Source organism: Myripristis murdjan, chromosome 1, assembly GCF_902150065.1.
Source record: "Myripristis murdjan chromosome 1, fMyrMur1.1, whole genome shotgun sequence".
In the NCBI taxonomy this organism is placed as follows: Eukaryota; Metazoa; Chordata; class Actinopteri; order Holocentriformes; family Holocentridae; genus Myripristis; species Myripristis murdjan.
In genome coordinates, this window is record NC_043980.1 from 17,437,936 (window position 1) to 17,441,324 (window position 3,389).

The 3,389-nt window shown below is 56.1% G+C and overlaps 1 pseudogene; it reads left to right on the forward strand.

Annotated features, from left to right (window-relative positions):
- The first annotated feature begins 295 nt into the window (after nucleotides 1-295).
- Nucleotides 296-2,479, forward strand: LOC115361926 (uncharacterized; annotated as a pseudogene).
- The last annotated feature ends 910 nt before the right edge of the window (nucleotides 2,480-3,389 follow it).

The window sequence follows — 3,389 nt, forward strand, 5'->3', positions numbered from 1 at the left end:
TGGCTGTACAGACCCGGTTGGCTAATACAGGAGCCATTCTGTCCCTTTACCTTCGTCACCTGTCCCGTCAGGTGCAGGAAGGTTCTGGGGATTCCGGTACGGCGGTGGAGCTTCAGACGGCTTCCTCATGCCTCTCCTCTGTGATGAAAGAGCAGGCAGAGGCAGCAGGCAATGCTCTGTCATCCTTCTGGGTGGTTAGACGTCACCTTTGGCTGTCTCAATCCCAGCTTCAGCAGGCAGATAGAGACTGCCTCCCTAAAGTGCCGGTGGAACCCTCTGCTATGTTTTGGGTCACATGCTGCTAAGTTGCTGCAGCAGGCACAGGAAAGCCGCCGCTGTGCAAAAGAGGTCTCAGTGGGTCTTAATAGATGTATCAGGGGCGCTAGGCAGAGAGGAGCGTCTCTACCTCAGCCAGTGCCAACATCAAGGGACCCAACATGGGGACCAGGGGATCTCAGGCCCCAGCTGGAGGCTTTTCGTAGGCGTAGAGATCGCCGACAGGGCAGAAAGGGAGGACCACCTGCCAAGGTTCAGAGGTCCTCTAAGCACCCCCCACCCTCCTGACAATTCCCTATCCCCAGCCAACCAGCTTCCCCTGTCAGCCTGTCACAGGGCAGCTTGGCTGGCCTTAGGGGCGGAACCGTGGGTGGTTTTCACCATGACCCATGGCTACCGCATACAGTTTTTACGCAGGCCGCCGATATCGAGGACACCCACTTTCACTACAGTGAGCGACCCTCAGCATGGACTGATACCGCATGCAGAACTGTCCTCTCTTTTAGAGAAAAGAGCCATAAGAGAGGTGAACTCCGAGGATCGCCAGGCTGGATTCTTCTCCCGTTATTTCTTGATCCCCAAGCGGGACGGGGGACTTCGTCCAATTCTGGACTTCAGGGGGCTCAACAAATATCTTCGCCCCCTGAGATGCAGGCTTCTGACAGTTCCCAGAGTGAGGCAGTCCATCACTGCGGGAGACTGGTTTGCCACTATAGACCTCAAAGATGCCTACTTTCAGATACCCATCTGGCAGGGACACTGGCGATTCCTGAGGTTCGGCTTTGCAGGCAGGGTGTACGAGTTCCGGGTGCTGCTTTTCGGCATTTCTCTGGCACCCCGGACATTCAGTCGCTGCATGGATGCAGTCCTTGCACCCATGAGACAAAGAGGGCTCAGGATCCTAAATTACCTCGACGACTGGCTAATCTGCGCAGTCTCAGAGGAACAGTGCCATCACCATGTCGCCCTGCTCTTGGAGCACATTCAGGGCTTGGGTCTGCGCCTGAACCACAAAAAAAGCAAGCTCCAGCCTTCCCAGGTGATGACCTTTCTGGGTATGGTTCTGGACTCCAGGAGAGAGACCATTGTTTTGACCTTGGAGAGGTAGCGGGCTTTCGGAGCTTGCCTCAGCCAATTTCAGCTGCACTCTCAGGTCAACTGGGAGCTCTGCCTTCGCCTCATGGGCCTAATGGCAGCCATGGTGCAAGTTGTTCCCCTTGCCCTCCTGCAAATGCAGCCTGTACAAAGGTGTCTGCTGAGTTTAGGCTTATGTCCCCAGAGATCCCACAAGACCAAGGTGGTGGTGTCTCGGAGGCTTCACAGAGCACTCTGCTGGTGGGGGGTCCCAGCCAACATGAGCAAGGGGAGTGCTCTAGGGCCAGTGGTCTATCGCCAGCTCGTGTTCACAGACGCATCCCAGATGGGTTGGGGTGCCGTCCACGAGGGCTGTGGCATCAATGGCATTTGGACCGGACACTGGGTGAGCCAACACATAAATGTCCTGGAGCTGAGAGCGGTTCTTCTCGCCCTGCGACAATTCCTGCCGAGACTGAGAGGTCACCATGTCATTGTCAGGACCGACAGCACAGTGACAGCCGCTTACATCAACAGGCAGGGGGGCCTGGGCTCCCCCTCCCTATGCAAGCTGGCAACCATCCTGTGGCAGTGGGCTCACCCACTCTTCCTCTCGCTCAGAGCTGTGCATGTACCGGGGCCGTTGAACTCGGCGGCAGACATCATGTCGAGAGGGGTTCCCCACCCAGGGGAATGGAGACTCCACCCTCAGGTGATCGAGGAGTTATGGTGTCGCTTCGGCAAGGCAGAGGTCGACTTGTTCGCTTCCAGAGAGTCGGCACACTGTCCGCTCTTCTTCTCCCTGAAGAACGACTATCCTCCTCTGGGGTGGGATGCTCTAGCGCATCCATGGCCCCAGGTTCTGCTCTACGCCTTCCCTCCCGTCACTCTTCTCCAGCCCCTCCTCCAAAGAGTTCAGGCGGAACGGGTGAGGCTGATATTGGTGGCTCCCCTTTGGCCCCACATGCCATGGTTTTCAGCGATTCCGCCTCTGTTGGACGGGTCGCCATGGGAGCTTCCGCCCCGGAGAGACCTGCTGTCTCAAGCGAGCGGGACCCTGTTCCATCCCTTTCCAGCGGGGCTCAGATTGGTGGCTTGGCCGCTGAGAGGGACCGGCTCCTGGCTTTAGGGTTGCCAGGGCCTGTGGTGAAGACAATGCAGGAAGCCCGGGCACCATCCACAAGGGCTGCTTATTCATATCGTTGGCAGGTGTTTTCCACCTGGTGCGGAGCTCATCAGGTGGACCCCTACTTAGCCAGAGACCAGGAAATCCTGTCATTCTTGCAGTCCCAGCTTGAGGCGCAGAAGTCTGCTATTACTCTGCGTGGGATGGTGGCAGCAATCCAGGCAGTTCGTATTGGTGAATACGCACTGAGTGAGGATAGCTGCTCCTTGATTTCCCGGTTTCTTAGAGGTGCCAAGAGGCTTACAGTGCGCAGCACTGGCCCTTCAGTTCCACCTTGGGACTTGGATGTCGTCCTTGGTGCGCTTCAACACTCCCCCTTTGAGCCCCTTGGGGAGGTTGAATTGAAATGGCTCTCTTTGAAAACAGTATTTCTGCTTGCTGTGACTTCGGCCAGAAGGGTAAGTGAGCTCCATGCATTGTCAGTACACAGTGACTATTGTCGGTTTTCGCCGGATGGCTCAAGCGTGGTGCTCCGCCCGAACCCGGCAGTTACCCCGTACATATGGAATATGTAACGGAGTGGAGAGATAGTCTTGAGACGATAGAGAACGTACGGTTACATTGTAACCTTGGTTCTCTGAGTGAAGAGACTATCTCTCCAGCTCTTAGGCCGCTCGGAGACACGTTTCGATCAAACTATCAGTGACTTCACGCCAGCGCAGGCGCTTTATAGGCAAGCCGTGGGGCGTGACCGGACAAGCCGGTGTGTCTTAAAGTTATATCCACGGACCCTGACAAGCAGGGGGACCATATCCCCGTACATATGGAATATGTAACGGAGTGGAGAGATAGTCTCTTCACTCAGAGAACCAAGGTTACAGTGTAACCGTACGATTCTATAACTCTGTTCAGC